General features: G+C 44.4%; 1 protein-coding gene across 1 annotated transcript in view; it reads right to left on the reverse strand.

Moving 5' to 3' along the window:
• The window catches only part of LOC126162412 (transcriptional regulator ERG homolog), a 310,063-nt gene that overhangs the window by 79,461 nt on the left and 209,395 nt on the right, over window positions 1–21,207 (reverse strand). The gene's annotated exons all lie outside the window — the stretch shown is intronic.

A 21,207-nucleotide genomic window follows, 5' to 3' on the forward strand; every position in this document is an offset into this window, starting at 1 on the left:
TCTATTTCGGTTCCTGTGAATGTAACAGAGACACTGGTGTCTTCCTTGGTTTGAGTATACACTTCATTTATTTTTCGCTTTACCTTATCTTTGAAGTTAGGGACCAGGAGAACCTTCTCTGCTTGTGTTTATTTTATGTACAGTAGCTCTCAAAAGTATTTTGCTGAGAGCAGTAGTTACAATTACATAAAGATAAATGTGAAGCAGAAAAAAACTGCCAATGGATAACTGAAAACTAAGTAATTATAATTCTATTAGTACAAAACTACATTTAGTTCAAACGAGGTCATCATATATCATAACAGTAATGACAATTCTTCTCGCTCAAAAGTAATTTTTAGGTCTAAGTGCGTAAGAACAAAACAAAACCATTTTGGAATCTGAAGAAATAATCAGTATTTTGATGCATGCCCATGGGCTTTGACCACAACAGCACATCTATCTGTCATTGAATCCACAAGCTTTCGTAATACATTAATTAAGAATTTTAACCAATCGTCCAATAAGCCAGCAGCAAACCTATCTTTATTTGAGTAGCATCTACGACGAACACGTCGATCCAATGCATCCCAGAGGTGTTCAACGGGATTTAGATCCGGGAGAGCAGTTACCTGCAGCACTCACAGGTTACCAAAATTTTGTGAAATACACTGACAGGAAAAAAATCTCAACATCAAGAAGGAGATGGCGCGTCATAAACGAAAGCTGGTAAGCGTGTTTCTGCATCTGAAAGACGATGTCTCTTCAAATTTCGAGGCAGTCGCGTAAGAGTGGCACTGGTAGTACCATTATGAGGATTGACATAAGGGTTTGTTTTAAATACACGCCGTAACAGTCGTGAGCATTAGTTACCTTTGAGGTTGCACGTGGTGAGTTGATGATAATAAAGAGTGCCTTTAAGGGGACAAAGAAGCCATTATCAGCACCTCACTGAGTATGAACGAGGTCGTGTAACAGGAGTACGAGAAGTTGGATATTCATTCTGCGATACTGCAGGAAGACTTGGCAGGAATGTAGCCACTGTACATGATCGCTGGCAGCGGTGGTCACGAGAAGGTACGATCACAAGAAGACTGGGCTCTAGACGGCCGCGTGGCACTAACAAGAGGGAAGACTATCGTGTTTGGCGTAAGGCTCTGGCCCATCGAGCTGCATCTGCAGCAGCAATCTGACAAGGGAACTTCCCCATCGCACCCCCCTCAGATTTAGTTATAAGTTGGCACAGTGAATAGGCCTTGAAAACACAGATCAATCGAGAAAACAGGAAAAAGTTGTGTGGACCTATGAAAAAAATAAGCAAAATATGCAAACTGAGTAGTCCATGTGCAAGATAGGCAACAACAAGGTTGATCTCAGCTCAGGAGCGTCGTGGTCCAGTGGTTAGCGTGAGCAGCTGCGGAGCAAGAGGTCCTTGCTTCAAGTCTTCCCTCAAGTGAAATTTTTTGGTTCAAATGGTTCAAATGGCTCTGAGCACTATGGGACTCAACTGCTGAGGTCATTAGTCCCCTAGAACTTAGAACTAGTTAAACCTAACTAACCTAAGGACATCACAAATATCCATGCCCGAGGCAGGATTCGAACCTGCGACCGTAGCGGTCTTGCGGTTCCAGACTGCAGCGCCTTTAACCGCACGGCCACTTCGACCGGCCTGTGAAATTTTTTATTTTCAGACAATTATCAAAGTTCAGGCACTCACTCATAATCAACTTCGCTCTCCAAAATTCCAGGACATGTTCAGATTTGCTTGGACATATGCAGGATTTGACGGTCTACACACGGAAAAATGTGAAAACGTTAAAAACATATGTTTTGACAGGGCACAGGGAAAACTGTGCGACTGTGAAACTGTTGCATTCATCTGTTGCAGTTTATGTGACAAACTCTTATGTTTTCATCACTTTTTTGGGAGTGATTATCACATCCACAAGAAAACCTAAATCGGGCACGGTAGAATAATCTTTTTACCCATTCGCGAAGTGTGGGTTCACAACATATTCCTCTCATGTGACGCACATGCCGTCACCAGTGTCGAATATAATATATCAGACGTGTTTTCCTGTGGAGGAATCGGTTGACCTATGACCCTGCAATCAAATGTTTTAGGTTCCCATTGGAGAGGCACGTCCTTTCGTCTACTAATCGCACCGTTTTGCGGTGCGGTCGCAAAACACAGACACTAAACTTATTACAGTGAACAGAGACGTCAATGAACGAACGGACAGATCATAACTTTGCTAAAATATAGAAATTAAGATTTTTACGCGAGGGAAGACTTGAAACGAGGACCTCTAGCTCCGCAGCTGCTCACGCTAACCACGGTATCACGGCGCTCCTGAGCTGAGATCAACCTTGTTGTTGCCTATCTTGCACATGGACTACTCAGTTAGCATATTTTGCTTATTTTTTTCATAGTTCCACACAACTTCATCCTGTTTTCTCGAGTGATCTGTGTTTCCAAGGCCTATCCACTGTGCCAACTTATAATTAAATCTGAGGGGGGTGCAATGGGGAGGTTCCCTTGTGAGCAGAAGTTGACACCACAGTGACGTGAGGAACTGTCAAAAATCGGTTACTTCAAGGACAGCTCCAACACAACCGCCCTGTAACGTGCATTCTAGCGTCCCCAAGCCACCACCATTTGCAACTTCAGTGGTGTCAAGAGGGGGCTCATTGGAGGCCACGGTGGAGGTCTGTCGTGTATTCTGATGAAAGCTGGTTTTGCGTCTGTGCCACCGATGGCCGTTTGCTGGTTAGAAGAAGGGTAATTGAGGGCCTGCAACGAACCTGTCTTTGTGCTAGGTATACTTGGGCTAAGCTTGGAGTCATGGTCTGCGGTGCGATTTCTTATGACAACAGAAGCGAGCGCATGGTTATGCCACCCATCCTGACTGCAAACTTGTACGTCAATTCGGTAATACGACCTGTTGTACTGCCATTCACGAACAGCGTTCCAGAGGATGTTTTCCAACAGGAATACGCCCGCCCACATATCACTGTTGACCCAAAATGCTCTACAGAGTGTCGACATGTCCCTTGGTATGTTCTATCACCAGATCTGTCTTCAATCGAGCACACATGGGACATCATCGGACGATAACTCTGGCATCAACCAAACCAGCATTAATCGTCGCTGTGTTGAGGGCTAAGTGTAACTGTCATGGTACCCCATCCCGCAAACTGACATCTCGTACCTGTAAAGCACAATGCATGCACGTTTGCGTGCTTGCATTCAACATACGGAAGATTACACCGGTTATTAATGTACTACAATTTCACATTTGAAATGGGTTATATGTTTACATTGAAACGGTACTATATGTACCGTTCCATGTTTAAATTCGATGTTTTGCAATCGTACCTTCTTAAAAGGACAGCATCATCGATAGATATTCACGGGTGCGGCCACTTGCCGTTTTTCTCTCTATCGTAACGCGGCCCCACCGCGGGCGAAATGAAACTCCCATGATGTAGGATGGAACGTTGATTTATTATGTTGTAGAATATTTATTTAATGTTAATATGTTCACGCACGTGAAGTATCCTTTACAACCTATTCACATCTTTCCTGAAGCGATGTCAGCCATTAGTTTAGAAGCAGACAACTCTTGGTAGAGTGTAGTAGTGCTAACTTTGTTTCCTTGGGCTTGAGTGGCAGAGATCGACCACAGGCAAAACTTTGTCAAAGAGAATGTGAGAACATAGGGTTTAGCGGGGAGAGGTTGGTCAGGCTACCTCGTCCACCGAATATCAGAGGCTCTGAGGAGCTCCGCCATGGTAAGTGGCTGTTCTGCGAAGAAAGTAAGCGAGTGGACGTGCCTTCCGAATGTCCGTCTCGGTTGGTAATGGAAAAAGGTATTGGAATACTAGATATTTGTGACTAACCTACTCTTTTTCAGCCCAGCGTTGAATAGGCAAACCAATGATTCCGCTCATGGTTATTTTGATTATTTTCTGTTGTATGATTTTTGTGTATTGAGAGTGATATGTGTATGTCTTTGTGTTCACGCCATGTGATAGGCAACGTTAGGCTTGGATAGCGAAATTGTCCATCTATACGATAGAGTTAGGTAACAAACCGTGTGTCTTTCAATTTATTTATGTGTGTTAGGAATTTTGGAAGGGTTTATTGACTTTTAATGTGTGTTTTCTGTGTAATACGAATAGGGGCCACTTGATCCACGTGTGACGAACTAGTAACAAAGCCTATAGAGAAACTCGAGTAGAAGCAATAGATTGTTTAAATAAACTGCTACCGACTCACGGTACAGGCATTTACACAGTTTCAACCGTTTGGTTCAAATCTTGTAAGCATGTGGAAAGCCAGTTTGAATCCACGTGGTCATAGCCACCACGTGCACATGCAGTATCCTTTGATACTGGCTAAATTATAACTGAAGTTGCTATACAGTACAGAACAGGAGTATGGAAAAGAAAGCTTTATCGTCTGAATTCTAAGCCGATCTCTGTGCTCACCCCATATCATGCTAGTATTGAATCTGTGCACGAGGTGCAAGTTTGAGCTCTTGTCTATCCTGTCCCATGTGTTTTAATATTAAAGTAGCGGGAAAATTACTAGTGGCTGATGAGATGCAATCCCGTCTGTTAAGAATTCCACCATTCCCAGAAATAGCATGTTACGTGCAGTTGTGTAAAATAATAAGAGGCCTCACCTCCACCTAACATTATTTTAAATTATGAAAGAAATAAAGCAAATTTATTCAGAATAGCTTCTTGAATGCTTGAACAAACCCGATACCCCTTTAACAATTATAAATATTAACGACACAGACTGCCAATAGGTATGCTGCGTTCTATGACGGAAAACTCCTTCACTGATCCCTCCAAAAGAATCCGTTGCGCATTATTCGTGTTCAATATCCACACCCGTAGAGGGCTGTAATACAGATGAAGGAGGTTTCTGAGAACCTATGACAGAAAAAAGTAAAATATCCCTAAACATACCTATAACTAAGAATAGATAATTTCCCCACAAACAGATAACTTTTAATGAAGGCTACTTCTGCCAGAATCTGTTTCAAGTAATATACCCCAAGTGACGTTCCCTTTTGAACATTAACCTGTGATCTTGCAATGTTAAGCACTTAAATATGTTACATAGACAAGCGTATTCCAGAAATCTCATACTCTACATCAGCTGTTTCTCGGCGTTGTGATTTGTTTTCGTCAGTGCGCTTGTTCAGTGCTACGCCACTACGTCCAGCTACCGGGTGCCATCGCCGTCGCTCCGTCGCGGGCTGATAAAGACACGCGCCTCCACCGGCGGCCGCGCGGCCGTGGGCCTACGGAAGACGCGCGCGGCTGGCCCGTTGTGCCGGCGGCGTATCGGCGTATGCAGCGGAGCAATTTCCTGGCGGCGTCGCTTCCGTCGCAATTAGGCGGCCACCGACACCAGGGCAGGGCCGGCCAATCACGGCCGCTAACGAGCGCGCCGTATTTTTCGCGCCGCGGCTTGTTTATCTGCAGTTGGCGCGCGCCGCCCCCGGGAACGGCCGCTTCAATCCGATTAGCCCGGCTAATGGGCAATCAAGCGGGGCGCGGCCTGCGTCGGACTGCGCCAGGTCCTACGCCCCCGCGCCGTGTGCAGCCGGGGCAGCGCCCGCGCCGTGATGGACTTTTAAGTGCCACCTCGCGCTGCCACGCCACCGCTCGGCCGCGCGACTTATTTCGAGAGCACGTGTCGCACAGGCAACTTTTAAGCCTTCGAGTGCCCCTTGCTCGACCGCTGAGACTAATAGCATCCGGATGCGACTGCTTCGTTCCCCGACCGGCGCTGGCAGCGGACGATTGGATGTCCACCCTTTTAACTTTTCCCCCACGGAGCTTTTTTCCCCTTCATCTCCTCCATCTGTTGAGCATTCGTATCTACAACATCCGCTTCGCCTCATTGCTACTTCTTATACTGCTCTCTCAGGCTCCAGGAGACTTGTATAAGAAATGAAACACGTTATGTATCTCAAAACGATTTCGAATTTCGAGGGGTATTCAATAAGCAATGCAACATATTTTATTCTCGGCGAGTTTCGGTTCAAAAATGCATAATTTGTTGTGGAACACATTAAATACTCCCGCCTCAGCCCCTACAGTTTCATGAAGTTCCGATAGGTAGCAGACCTATGCGTAGCGTTCAAAATGGCGTCCGTAACGGAAGTGTGTCCCAAGCTCAGAGCTGTCATTGAGCTCCTTTTGGCGGAAAATCAGAGCATCTCAAAGGTACTTGCAGAATGTCTATGGAGACCTGCCAGTGAACAAAAGCACGGCGAGTCGTTGGGGAAAGCATCTGTCAACGTCGCAACAGGGTAGCGCAAACCTGTCCGATCTCCCACGTGCACGCCAGCCACACACAGCTCCTACTCCTGTGATGCTGGAAGGTGTGGACACTTTCATTCGAGGTGGTAGATGCATCACAATCAAACACCTCACTGCTCAGCTGCACGTTTCTGTTGGTAGTGCTGACACATTCGTCCTCCAGTTGCGGTACACAAAGGTGTTTGCCCGTTGGTTTCCTCGGCGCCTAACATAAGACCATAAGAGCAATGAAGGACCATCTGTGAGGAGTTGCTTGCGCGTTTCGAGGTGGATTGTGACAATTTTTGTCGAACATCGTCACATGCGTTCATCACTTCGAACAGGGAACAAAACGGCAAGCAATGGAGGTGGCGCCACACCACCTCTCCTCCGAAGGAAACGTTCAAAGCCACACACTCAGTCGATAAAGCCATGGCGAAGTTCTTCTGGGACTCGGGAAGGGTTGTTCTGTTTGATGATCTCAATCATAGTGCGATGATCAATTCTGAAGTGTATTGTGGTACCCTCGGGAAATTGAAGAAACGACTTCAGCGTGTTCGTCGTCACAAATATGCAAAAGAACTTCTCATTCTCCATGACAACACAAGGTCTTACACAAATCTTCACACCCGATAGGAGCTCACGACAGTTAATTGGACTGTTCAGCCACATCTACAGTCAGGACCTCGCACGTTCCTACTTCCATCTGTTTGAGCCAATGAAACATGTGGGATGAGGAAAGCAGCACGTGGATGATTGTCAGGTTATTGATGCAGCAAGATGTTGCCCCCGAAGTCACCCAGTAGAATGATGCAAGGCGGTCATACAGGCCTTCCCAGTAACGTAACCTAAGACTGTCGCATTGATCGGAGGTTATGTTGAAATACAGGGTCTTGTAACCAAAAGAGTAAGGAATAATATAGTGTTTTGGGATCATGAATGAAACCAACTTGCTTTCAATAAAATTTTTGTTGCATCACTTATTAAATGCTCCTCGAATTTATGAGTCAAATGCGTCATTAATTAGCCACTTGGGCTGCTTTGTTTCCCTAGTCCAAGCAAATCGCTAAAAACCGTTTTGCATCACCTTCATTCCTGCGAATATATGCCACATTATATTCAAGGGGAGCAAGAAACGAAACATAGAATTTACTGTGAAGTAAAAACAAAACAATAACCAAAACGATGGGATTCTGTTCGAAAGTGTGCATATGTGAAACCTAAATCTAGGACTTTTTGGTAACATTCCGCAACGTGTTTCTCCAGCCGGTGCCGTGCAGTATCCGACGTTCCTTGTTGTCGACGATGACTTTCCTCAGGACATCCAGTATCTGAGAGGAGCTCGTGCGACGACGCTCTCAGAGTTCCAACTGTTCCGGAGAATGATCAGTCCCTTGCACGTTCCACAATTGGAGACAGGTGTTCACGAGCTGGGCGCTGTGTATTTGTGCATTATCGCCTTGAAAGACGAACTCGTAGTCAAAATGTTGATTTCAGGGCTGGACAGTATGTTGGAGGATCCTGTCCTGGTACTGCATAGCCATCAAATTACCCTCGATAGCGTTGAGGGGCATAGGATACAAATATTAACTGACTCAACATACTGCAGAAACCACGCAACTTCATGCCTCGACACTCTTCTACGACGATCGTCAGATGTCAGATAAATATTGCAAATACTGCAATGTCAGTGATCCAGGTTCAGTTTTACAGTTTACTTTACCTGCCTTGTTCGCGTCCTTTGTGCTGGGCGATTTGTACCGCTGTTCGTAACAAGCGACTGGTACCTGAGCGTATCATGTAGAGACGATTTCGTACTGTCTGACTCGACACAGCCCTCCCAGTTGCCACGAAAAGGCAGAGTGCAATACTGTTGAATTCTTCTCGGGGTGTCTATCAGCCGTGTTTATAGGCAGCAGCCATCAACTGGTTTTGTAAACCTCAGGCGGCCACTACCAAGCAATTCTTCAGAGTTTTGCATAGAACAACATCTACTGAATGTTCAAATTTCGTCGCTTTGGTGTACGCCAATTCGTCGACTGCCAACTTCCCATGCTGGAACTGCAGTGTGACGCAGTCTGTGCCTGAAGTGGCCCATCGAGTTATGTTGACAGACCGTAGGGTGTACCAAGCTCCATTGTGCCGTCGACGGTTGGAGACAAAAGTGCTCCATTAAAATGCACTGAGGATGCAGATTCAGTTTCAGTTCGACTACGCATGTCGCTGAACGTAGCTATTTTCTGTGGTCAAGCGAGTGTTGTGTAAGAGGTTTCCGATTTTAAAAAATGCACACACATATAAACTATGCTGTTCATAATGCTGACACAAAACGCTTTTTCAGCAGTTTACGTACCGTCTTAACTGATGTAGGAAAACTGGCAATCTCGATCTCTCTGCTACCTCTTTTCACTATCGAGTGTATGCACTAGGCACGATACTGAAACTGCACCAATGACACTGTCACATTTCAGTGAACAACAGTCAATAAAACGCGTTCACGACTATCATAATGTTGCGCTACTGGCATTATTCTGCTCAGTGGATTGAATCTGTGTCTGACTGCCAGTACAAATGAAGACTACCCCACTAACTTAATGGTGTACTATGACGTGGAATGAATCTTCCCCTCTGCAGCAGAACCTACGTTGCTCCAAAGCTACCTACCAGATTAAAACTGTGTGATGGACTGGTACACGATACCTGAAACTTGACGTTTGAGGAGAAATTCTGAAACTGGTAGAAGTGAAGCTATGAGAACTGATCGTGAGTCTCACTTGGACAGCTCAGTCGGTAAGATCATTGCCTGCAGTGGCGTAGCGTGGTGGAAAGTTTGGGGAGACTTTGCAGTTATTATAGGGAGACAAAATAGTACAATAAACAATAATTTAAACAAATGAAACAAAACGCATCAAATAAAACAACAACAACAACTACTACTACTACTACTACTACTACTACCACCACTACCACCGCCACAAATAATAATAACTAACTTGTTCAAGAAACGATGACAAATTTGTACACCTCCAGCAGCACGAGAAGAAGCACTCATATTTTCTTGTACACAAGTGCAATGCGCCTGTCTTTTCTTTCCACGAATAAATCTATAACTCGGTCTACAAAGATCTGATCACTGGATAGCTCTCCAAGTAGTGACTTTTCTATTGCTAACGTGCTCAAACACGACAGCCGGATGTTGGACATTGAATTCCTTAAATAATTCTTCACTCGTTTAAGAGTACTCATGCTTCGTTCACTGCTTACTGTAGTTGCGGGTAGCGTCAAAACCAAACGCAGAAACTTCTTTGTTTCTTCATGAACGGAATCTAAATCATTTTTGACGACGTACTTTAAAAGGATTCTTGGAGTTAAGTGTTTTTTCTGGTGAGCGTATATGTTACACAGTTCATTTTCAACTTGTCCTTGTTTGAAAAACGGGTACTGTTCTAATAACTGAAGCAGTTTCAACTTTGGGAATTCTTTTTGATAGTTCGGGAAACACTTTTCGTTCAAAAGTTCAACAAACTGAATTTAGGGAAAGTCTTGAAACATTCTTTCCATCAGTACCATTTACAAATCCAGTATCTCGTAAGTTAGCGACCTGAGAGAAGCCTTTTGACTGTCACAGAATGATAAGTTTTCATTCAAATGCAAGCTGCATTTAATGCGTTCATCAATGAATGTTTCCGTTCTTAACTGTCATAAGTTTCTCAAAACAGTTCTTATTTCATCGTGGCAAGCAGTTATACTGACAGATTTTGACTGAATAACATTAAAGAGATGATCAACATAAACAAAGCACCCTCTGTAGAAGCAAAGCAAGTAGACAAACGTAGGATCATCCATCCATCGTTTCATTCCCAAAGCACAGCTCAAAGATTCTGGGTCCCACTGAGAGTCTGTATCATCAAATATATAATTAAAAACACTATATAGCTCTGATAAATGACTATATGTTGAAACTGCCCTGGAACGAAAGTTCCAGCGAGTGTTGCTTGCACGTGGCAGTTTAAATCCTGTCTCAGTTAGCAATACAGTTCGTTTTGATAATTTGCTGCAAAACGAATGGAATGCAGTAAGATCACTTACAAACATGCGTACTTGTCGTATGATTTTGGAGGCATGTAACAGTACCACATTCAGTTGGTGTGAGTTACAATGAAGAAACAGCGCATAGAGACAGAACTGCTTCACCAATTGTTGTAGTCCTCTTTCTCTGCCCGTCATTACTGAAGCGCCATCATATGTTTGACTAACCACTTTTCCTTCCACATTCCATTCTTTCAATACTGCATGAACAATGTTTGATAAACCTTCAGCAGTTTTATCTCCAGAAACATCGTAAAACCCAACGAGTCTTTCCTCAATTTTGTCTGCAATACAGTACCTTAATATTATACTCATTTGACTCTTACATGATACGTCTAATGTTTCATCAGCCTAAATCGAAATGAAATTGCAGTTCTGAATTTCAGATTTTATTTTCTCATCAACTGCCAGAGTTATCATTTCTATTACATCATTCTGTATATCTGGAGACGTTCCTTTAAAGGTTGAAGACGATGACAGATGGTCTTGGATTAACTGCTCTCCTTCAGGTAGTAAATCCAACAATTCCAGGTAGTTACCTTTGTTGCTGGAGGATTCGTCTTCTCGATGACCGCGAAAGGCTAGTTCTTGTTTACAAAGAAATACAATTGCCTGAATAAGACGAGCCAATACTCTCCTGCTGGACGCATCTTGTTCGTTGTATTTTATTGCTGTCAGGCGAGCGGCTTCAGAAAGGGCGTGCTCAATTCCACCTTTGCCCAATAACTAAAATGATTCTTTGTTCTGCAGGTGACGTTTTGATGTCTGATGTTTTTGTGCTTTCCTGTCAACGTTCTTTATTGAGCAAATGCCCTCATTGCATCATTCCTTTTCACCACCAAACAGAAGACATTCGCAGTCAGCCAAGCACACTTTTCGTACCAGGCTGTTTGAAAAGTGCGTTTTTGTTTGGCTTCACTTAAAACTACATTGAGTGTAGGAATAGGTCGTTTTTCCTTCAATTCGCACCTTTTTTCGTACGTTAATGTAGAAAAAGGCGTTTTTAATAAAAATTCTATAAGGTATACAGTTGCTGGCTCACTCATGTTGGCGACACAACGAAAATATGCACTAAAATCACCTAAGAATGACTGTGAACACAAACCGCAAGACTGTTCACTTCCGTGTTAAAAGCCATCATCGAAGCGGCAGAGACTAGTCTCGATACCTGCTAGCAAGTGCAGCGCGCCGGCCTTCGTGGAAGAGGGGAAGTGGAGGGGAGCCGAGAACGCTCAGACGCACACAGCCAGGTAAGGGAAGGGAGGCGGAGACAGAGGGCAGTCGAGTCTCAAGCAGGCAGATACACCAATACTCAGGGTGCGGCGGCGCAGGCTACAAAACTGATGCCTTCGCACATTTAGTGCTTTTAGTAGAAAGTTGTTTATATTTTTGTTATGAATTACTCTTGCACCTTTTTTAAGCACGAATACAGGGGAGACTAAGTCTCAAAGTCTCCCCTCACGCTACGCCACTGATTGTCTGTGATAGGTAAGGTTCTGGATTCATATCCCAGTCCGGCACACAGTAATATGACGTAGTTTGGAGAAGTTAGCACACGAAAAGAATGATGTTTGATTTTGTGAAGTACGTTCACCAACTTTAAACATTATATTACAACTACCTTTTTCCCCAAGACTTTGCCAGCATATGCGGCTGAACACACCTCCCTCTGTCCCCTTCTCGATGTTCATTTCCTCCTTCCTTCCCTCCTGTGTCTGTCCATCTCATCCTCCCACTGTTGTCTGTGTATCTCCTTCTCCCCATTCTCTCTGTCTCTTCATCTCCCCCTCCCATTCTCCTCCCCCTCTTCGTTCCCGTCTCCTCTTCCTTTTCCAACTGCTCTCTACCTCTTTACACTTTCCACCTGCCCCATACATCTCTCCCTCCTCCCCCTCTGTCCATTTCCTCCTCCCCCTCGCTCTGTTCATCTTCTCTTCTGTCCATCTCAATCTGTCTCCAGCTATGCTCGTTGGTATGTGTAGCCTCTGCAATACAGTTCAGTAAAGCAGGCTGACACTACTCCCACAACGTGCCTACCACGCATGGTAGGCTAAACACCAAGGACTTGAAAAAAATCACTTATATGCCCCTGACATACAGGCTGCCATACAATGCAGAAAGATAAAGCAGGCTAAAATTGCTCCAACAAAACATATGTATCATGGGGGCAGCCTACATGTCAGTGCCCAGGAAACCATTTCTTGCCACTGATATGTAGGCTACCATGCAAAGCACATTGATTTGGTAGGCCAATACTGTTCCCACACAACATGCCTGTCATGCAAGGCAGCCTATATGCCCACAAAAAAAAAAAGAAACACATTTTTGCCCATATCTTCCTCCTTATTGGAGATAGGAGGTTACAATCTCCACAATGCTGATATGCATGAGGCCTGATCCTTCCTTGTTGATATCGACCCAGGGGTTTTGGAGGAGATCCTGGACATACACACATATACTGTGCTTTATATATATGACTGATTATAGCTGCAAGTTGGAAATCTTTTTGTTTAGTTTGAATCCCATTTTATTTTAAATCGTAATGTGCTACTGGAAATGTTTCAGCAACATCATTCAACCTTGTCATTAGTTATGACACATATATGAAGAAGTTTCGTTGAAGGTTTGTAGACATACTAAATTGATGGTTATGAAGGCTCATTCATCCAAAGCATATCATGTAAAGTTAAGTTTAATCCCAAAGTTTCCTGTTCAGTATACTGATCTACAGACTACAGTGAATGGAACACAGTCAGTATATAGAAAACGTGGTATATTAAAAAAACCTTATCGACCTGTGTCACCGTTTAAGGACGTAGGAAATGAAGAAAAGAAGGTACCTCCTTCCTAGAGGAGAGAATTCTTTAAGCAACGGACATGTTTCTTGAAACCTAATAGACATCCTGAATATATTTTATTGCCAAGCACGAATGTCATAGTCAGAATGCTTAGAAAGATGTGCCAGCAGTCTGTGGTCTAGTGGCTAGCGTTGCTGTCTCTGGACCACAGGGTCACGGGTTCGATTCCCGGCCGGGTTGAGGATATTCTACAGGGACTGGGTGTTTGTGCTGTCCTCATAATCATCGTCATCATCATTATTCGTGACAGTGGCTAGACTGGATTGTGAAAAAAATTGTACTGTGTAAAAATTGTGACTTGGTACAGGTGCTGATGACTTCGCAGTTGAGCGCCCCACAAACCAAACATCATCATCGTCATCACATAGAAGGATGTACTACAGTTCTTCCTGTATTGAAATTCTAAGAGCTGAACCAGTGCACTGAAGTAATAGCTATAAGTAATTTCCAGATAGTTTGTCAATAATAACTGTAAAAATGGAGCTACCTCATGGGCGTCTCTCTCAGTCGCTCGTTCTGACAAACTCATCGGCCACAGAAAACAGTCCCTCAGGGCGCAGGTATAACGAGTCACAAAACAACGGTAATGATGAAAGAACTCGGTCGGCCATCGGTACCCTAGCATCCACTAGGCAGTAGTGAAAGCAACTGCACGAAATTCAGAAAATAAGCAGAATATTTTTCTTATTCATATGTGTGCATTGTATCATATATTCTTTCATTTAATGAAGACACTCAGTAATGAAGGTGATGGGTTAACCTCATTCCAATCACAATTTGGGGGTAATGAGGCAGGAAATTGTGAGAAAAAGACTTTCACTCTAATGGTCATTACATTAATGAGATCGGTAACGAGAACTTTTAGAATTTTTAATGAATGGCTCTGCTTTGGTCATTATGGAAACTTTTTTTCTTTCAGGTGCCTTATGCGTATTCAGTGGATAAAAGGAGCAACTCAGTTTTGAAAGGATTATTTAAAATCTCTAATCAGAACTTCGGATTTCCATACAAATCAATAAGCTTTTAGTGTTTACTGCGACACAGTGGAATATGTATTTTGCAGCAAGATGCAGTATTACGTACATCATACTGCACGTCAGTGATTTGTTTCAAATTTAAATTAAGAGCTGTAGACATAAACTTCCACTAAATTAACGCGCTAATGATGACGACGACGTCTTTGCACTCCCGACTGAGAAAAACGGTGACTATTAGTGACTAGTGCTACGAACTCAAGGCATAGGTAAAGCAATATCTTCCCGTTGTTTCTTATAATTACTTACCTATGACTATAAAGGCAATGGTGTCGTTCATTCTGCGGTAACAGAGACAGTATCCTTGGACACGCAAGAAACTGTTTGGCGTAAGGTCTTTAGGAACCTTTAGGCTTTGGTGTGACAGTGCAGCAGGTCAGGAATTTTAAAATGATAGCCTATTTAATTTTCAATGACAGCTGAGTTTTACATAACGTGGAGAAAATTCTCTGGAGCTTGCAGCCAATTCAAGTGGTTTAAGACGCAAAATCTTTCGGCTGGGTATTCCTCCGTCATTGTCAAATGTCTTGTGGCTGTAGCTGACGTCCTTAGATAGGGTAAACATTAAGAAAACCGACAAACTGCAAGGACGGATTCCTGACTGGAAATTGAGGGGAAAAGGTCCTATGTATATGTGTCTGGAAATCCATCGATGGCGCTGCCGAATAAAAATTCCACGTGCGGTGTATTCCTTGTGAGTTGCAGGCTGTGTGACTAATGCAGCGTACTGTAAGCGGCAGAATGGTCCGGTATTCATGTCGGGAAAAAGTTGAGATGGTATTTGCGTACGGCCAAGCAGATGGAAACAATCGGGAGGGAGCACGAGTACATCAAAGCAAGTACTCTCATAGACACCAGCCACATGAGACAACATTTGACTCCCGTTGTGGGCGTTTATTTGATGATGAGGCCTTTCAGGCAGATGAACGTGCAGGGAGGCGGCGGACTGTGCGTATACCACAGGTTCAAAATGGTTCAAATGGCTCTGAGGACTATGGGACTTAACATCTATGGTCATCAGTCCCCTAGAACTTAGAACTACTTAAACCTAACTAACCTAAAGACATCACACACATCCATGCCCGAGGCAGGATTCAAACCTGCGACCGTAGCGGTCGCGCGGTTCCAGACTGTAGCGCCTAGAACCTCTCGGCCACCATGGCCGGCGGGCAGGGATTCTTGGCGATTACATACCTGCACCGGTCATTATTCCACAACGCCTCGACGGAGGGTCCTGGACTTCCTGTGGAATGCACTGCCTGGGCTGCTTGAGAATGTGCCTTTGGCAACACGACAGGTTACGTTGTTTCTGCATGATAGAGGACCAGCCCACTTCCGCATTACAGTGCGCCGACAACTTGACATCATCTTCCCCAGACATTTGATAGACGCTGTAGCATGGCTTGCTACATCACCGGACTCAAGCTCTTTGGATTTTTACCTCTGTGGCACATGGAAAACGTTGTGTATGTTGAATCATTTCCTGATGTGCAGGCCCTTCAGCAACGTGTTCACCATACCTGTGACGCCATTCAGAGAGGCGCCGAAATGTGTGAAAGTGCGGCAATCCATGATGCGAGGTGTGAACGCGTACATTGCATCCTATCGAGGTCACTTCGATCGCCTGTTGTGAAGTGGACGAGGTGCAGCTCTGGACTGTGTTCCGGGACGATTTGTTGTCATTGCACGCATACCGTGCATTTCCAGACCCATGTACATAGGACATTTGTTTTCGTCATTAGTGAGGAATCGGTCTCTGCAGGTTGTCGGTTTTATTAATGATTCCTCAAGACACCTCTCTTGATCCATACGGCACTGTTCAATAGTGCGCACAATGTGTCCATCATAAAACTGTCCACAGCCATACCATAATTCGTATATTCTTGTCGTCTGTGGTCTACGTCATCTTTCATCGACATCATGAGCTGTGAACCTTTTGCTGGAAGCCTGAATCGCTTTTATGCCCCTTTAGGAGCTGGCTAATCTTTCCGATTGGATATGAAAACGATTATCATTTCAGCGCAACCCACTTACGAGTAATTCCACCTACATTCTGAAAATACGGCAAGATTATTGTGTGGGTCTCTCATTCAGAAATCGTGTTTTAATCTTGTTTGTGAGAAAACCTCGTGTGAGATGGAGAAACGTCTACCAGCAGTTGTTGGCATTCGACGACGGTGGGATTGTGGCCTGTCTAGAACGCAGTTAATCGCTCCGCGGTATTGCTACTCCATTGGTTTCAGATGTGTAACAGATGGGTTCAGGAGTGCTGTACTCAATGCGATGCAGGATTTTAACTCCCCCATGCGACTACCGCCCGCGATGACAGACATGTGAGGACTATTCGCAAAGTAAGGTACGATCAGCCGCCAAGTGGAAACCACTGTGAAAATCAAGAATGTTTTATTTGCAACAGACAGTTACACCTTCCAGCTATGTCGCCGCTCCGACTTAGACATTTGTCATAGCGCTCTACCAGCTTTCCAGTACCCTCGTCAGAGAAGGCAGCCAACTGTGCTTCCCGCCAGTTCTCTATACTGGTCTGCAACTCGTTGTCTGTGCCAAAATGTTGTCTTCCTAGTCATCGGTTCACGTAGGCAAAGATGAAACTCAGGTGAAGCCAATTACGGGGAGTGTTGTAGGTGATCAAACACTTGCCATCGAAAACGCTGCAGAAGCATCTTCACTGGCCTTGTAGAGTGCGTCTGAGAATTGCCATGAAGAAGGAAACGCACAACAGTTATTTTAAGTGGGCTGCATGACATCAGGCAAAATCTCTCACAACGCCCACCTACTTGGTGGGAAATATCATTTTCTAGGCATCTTCAAGTGTTCATTGTGCACTTAAAATTGAAATTAGCAACTTAACGTTAACAAAGGGCGCACCACCCAAAGAATCTGTGCGAAGTTTCATTGGATTTTCAGTGTGGTTTCCATTTCGCGCCCGATTGGACCTTGATTGAAATGGCTCTGAGCAATACGGGACTTAACATCTAAGGTCATCAGTCCCCTAGAACTTAGAACTACTTAAACCTAACCTAAGGACAACACACACATCCATGCCCGAGGCAGGATTCGAATCTGAGACCTTAGCGGTCGCGTGGTTCCAGACTGAAGCGCCTAGAACCGCTCGGCCACAAGGGCCGGCGATCGGATCTTACTTTCCGTATAATATTCGTACGTTCGCTGGATCATGGAGGATCGTAGCTTGAATTGAGAAAATGGGTTTGTATGCAGCAAAACAAATATGCACATAAGAGGTGCAACAACGTCCAGAGTATCATGAACTGTCAGGATGGGGACCATTGTTGAGAAGTAGCACATCGACATTTCACATAAGTCCTGTTTCGGCGAGAAGCATCACGATGGAGGAACCCATCTGTGGACGCTCCAGTGACAAGGAATGTTTCTGGATTGTATTCGCCATCGTCATATTCGACCGTCAACTGGAATGATGGTATGCGGTGCCGTTGGGTACACAACACGATCGACTTCGGTTCATGTAGCTAGTAATTAGGGCAACAGTCATTGTATTTCTGGCGTATTAGAGCTGGCTACTGTGCTCTTCGAGGTGTCCTCGAAGTTATCTTGCAAGAATATTACGCAAGATTTCAAATTACCTGTGTTGTCCTGATCTATCTAGATACAGAGGGTGTTGGAGACATTTTCGACCTCTCTCATCCATTGAAAGCACATGACCATTGGTTACCGAGAGGCTGGCACACCATCACTCAGCAGCCACTATGGTTGGTAAACTCTGTTATAAAGTTCAAGCAGCATGGAATGATGCACCTGCATCTGTCATCCAAGCTCAGTTCGATTCGATGCCCAACCGGCGCAGAACTATGGTTGCTGGCAGAGTCTGCGTACCAAATTTCGCACCCTGTGTACCTCCAAAACAACTGCAAATTTAACCACGTACTCTTGCTACTATACTGTTTATTCACAATAGGTGATATTTCGCAATCTGCAATACTTCCTGGCGTCGCAATTTTAATGGCCAGTAGTGTCTCGTGAGCAAAGTGATGACGCGACAACGTAGTGAGTGTCCCGCAGCATGCGTTAGAAGAGCAGCGTCGCCGCATGTGGCGCAGCAACAAGTGGAGCCCCCAGGGCCCTTCTCGGTCTGGATCAGCGCACCCTGCCGCCACACCGCATACCAATGCCGGTTGCTCTTCGCTGCGTCCTCCGCTTCTCTGCAGAGAGCTGCAAATTCACGTTCCTGTTCTACACACCCTCATACTAGATGGTAACCATAAGGGCTTCATTGTGCACATGTGGTGGTCCATAGGCATTTCGGTGTACACTCCCTTACACACAAGACGAAAATATGAAACTCTAATAAGAAAGTAAATAGCTTATAAACGTATGACGCCGTGCGTTTGTTTTCACCCCTCAGCAGAGTATGCGCTCATTTGAAACTGCTTGTCAGATTAAAACTGGGACTAAAACCTGGGACCTCTGCCTGCAGCGGGAAAGTTCTCTACCGACTAAAATATCCAAACACGACTAGCGACCGGTCCTCACAGCAATACTTCCGGTAGTGCCTATAATCAGTAAACACTCCACTGCAGGGTGGAAACTCATACTGGAAACGACATAAATGACAGTTTTGTTCAAAGACATTAATTACAGTGCAGTCACCGCATTTATAAAGGTCCCCTGGACATGAAAAAAGACAGGACATACTTCTTAATAGAGTAGCCACGGACAGCAACGATGCTCTGCAAGTGTTCTCTTGCTGGCCACATGGTAAGGAGTTCTTGTGGTTGGGCGTTCCATTCCTCCACCAGAGCGGTTGACAACTGCTGTACCGCTCTTGGTGTATTTGGATGTGCTGTAATATGTCTCTTCACCACATTCCACACGTGCGCGGTGGGATTTAAGTTGGGGGAACGGGCAGATCAGTCCACTCGCCTAACATCTGGTTCCTAGAGCTCCTACAACTGCGCTGTCCGATGTGGTACTCATTGACATCCATAAAAATGAAACTGCCGAATGGAAATCTGGAAAGACGCCCCTGTGGAAGGAGTACAGTGTCATAATAACGTTGACCGGTTCGTGTGCCGTGTTCAAAGTTTTGCAGATCAGTGCTTCCATATAACATTATGCATCCACACACCATAACACCAGACCAGTAAAACAATCATGTTCTACAGTGCCTGTGGCTGCATTTCGTGTTCCCACGTTTCACCATATGAGGATACATCAGAATGACTAGTCAGACTGAATCTGTTCTCATCCGAGAAGAGTACACAACGCCACTTCTCGTTAGTCCAGTCGCTACGCTCTTGGCAACACCACAGACGCTACCGCTAATGTGCTGGTGTCAACGGAACACAACGCGCTGATCGTCAGGCGAAGAGACCACCCCCATGCAGTCGTCGTGCCACTTTGGCGAGCGAGATTGCGTGCTTTGCAGCCCTGTAAAATGTGGTTGCAATTGCACCTGTTGTTTAATGTGGATCTCTTCTTATCCGTTGCGCCGTGTAGTGGTCATCTGTGGTCCACAATATCTTCTCCTTCAGGCATCAGTGACCGCTGTCCTCAGTGCTTCCCACGCAAGTGAAACAGTGCTGCGAGCAACACCAAACTCTTCGTCATACTATGTTCTTCGTCTGTTTTCCCGATGTCTCTTTCCATGGTAAGGCATCCAAATGTTGCCTCCGGGCCAATTTGGAATGACGTACACCACCATAGTGCATCGTAACTCCTCGCTGACTGATACATACTATCTTTTCCCGTTTCCTCAGCTGCCTCATATTGCGAGGCCAATCCCATTTGGCTATGCGATGTCCAACTATCTTTGCACGACTGGAGACCTCTAGCAACAAGCTCCAGCACTTTCATTCATTTCGACTAAGTGGTTGGTATTTTAGGTTACATTATCTATCCATACCTTAATTTTTGCATAACAGAGTATTAATGTGTCACTGAGAACAGTAAGACACGTTGCTCTAAGCCGCAGAGCTGAAGATTTAAGGGTATTGTACTGTAGGAAGAAATTAAATCTGTAATGTTTGGTGATGGCTCGGTATTTCTGTTAAAGACGATAAAGGATTTGGAAGATAATGTGAATCGAATGGATCGTGTCTCAAAGAAAGGTTAAAAGATAAATATAAATAAAAGTAAAACGAACGTAACATGGAATGTATACGGCTTAAGACAGGCACTGATGACGGAATTGGTTTAGAAAATGAGACGCTGAAATTAAAGAATTTTGTTAACAGAACAGTAAAATGATGGCGGTAGAAGTAAAGGAGATATAAAATGGAAATCGGGAAACACAATAAAATCAGAAAGAGAAATTTGTTAAATTCTAATGTATATTTAAAGGTTATGGAGTCTTCTGAAAGTTTTGTGCAGAAGTGAAAAGTGTGTGATAAGTACCAGAGACAGAAGGAGTGTGGAAGTTATTGTAATGTGGCGAAAAAGAAGAATAGTGATTATATGGATAGACTCAGTAAGTGATAAAGTGGTACGACATCGAACTGGGGAGAAAATGCCTTTATGGCTCAATTTGCCTGTAAGGAAGGATACTTTGATAGGAGGCATTCTGTGGCATCAGCCTGTTGTTGATTTGGTAATGGATGGAAGCCGCGCGGGATTAGCCGAGCGGTTATGGACAGTGCGGCTGGTCCCGGCGGAGGTTCAAGTCCTCCCTCGGGCATGGGTGTTTAGGTTAAGTAGTGTGTAAGCTTAGGGACTGATGACCTTAGCAGTTAAGTCCCATAAGATTTCACACACATTTGAACATTTGAATGGATGGAAGGATGGAGAGTAAATATTATAGAGAGAGTCTAAGGCTTGAATATACTTGGCAGGTCGAAATGGAAAGTATGTGAACACGTAAGACTTATACAAGGTAGAGTTGCGACGAGAGCTGGGTCAAACCAATCTTTGGATGGAAATCGTAACAA

This window comes from Schistocerca cancellata, chromosome 1 (assembly GCF_023864275.1).
Source record: "Schistocerca cancellata isolate TAMUIC-IGC-003103 chromosome 1, iqSchCanc2.1, whole genome shotgun sequence".
NCBI lineage: Eukaryota > Metazoa > Arthropoda > Insecta > Orthoptera > Acrididae > Schistocerca > Schistocerca cancellata.